This window comes from Sinocyclocheilus rhinocerous, unplaced genomic scaffold, assembly GCF_001515625.1.
Source record: "Sinocyclocheilus rhinocerous isolate Xijiao unplaced genomic scaffold, SAMN03320098_v1.1 scaffold7831, whole genome shotgun sequence".
NCBI classification, from domain to species: Eukaryota; Metazoa; Chordata; class Actinopteri; order Cypriniformes; family Cyprinidae; genus Sinocyclocheilus; species Sinocyclocheilus rhinocerous.
This window is the reverse complement of record NW_015644051.1, coordinates 1-518: the sequence shown is the minus strand read 5'-3', so window position 1 is coordinate 518 and position 518 is coordinate 1.

Below are 518 nucleotides of genomic sequence, written 5' to 3'. Positions count from 1 at the left end.
TTTTCACAAAAACTCTCGTTATAATTACTGAAGCGGTCTACACTGCACAATCAATCTCTTTTCTGCAGTTTGTTGTTCATGCTGATGAGTGCGTTTGTGAATTCAGTCAGTGAGAGCACACTGAACAACTCCAGAGTTCTCCGCAGTGACGAATCAAAACGCCTCTGATTGGATATTGCATTCATAAGCTCAAGAGGATCATGTGTGATTGGTTATAATTCTCAACACTGCAGACCGCAGAATCATCTCACAACACTCAAAAAGAAATCTGATGTAATGTAATAAAGCAAATCTAACATAAATGAAATTGCGAGATCAACACCTTTCATTCATTTCACTTTACACATTTCACATGACAGCTTCTTATAGCACTACTACAGAATATCACCTAAATGAAATCAATATGTATTCCTGTGGAGTCGTTTACAGACGGCACACTGTGTTCAGCTAATAAAGATCCTCAGTGCAGGATTACAGCAGAATTTGCAGATTTGGCTTCAATTGTCTGAAGGTCTTTA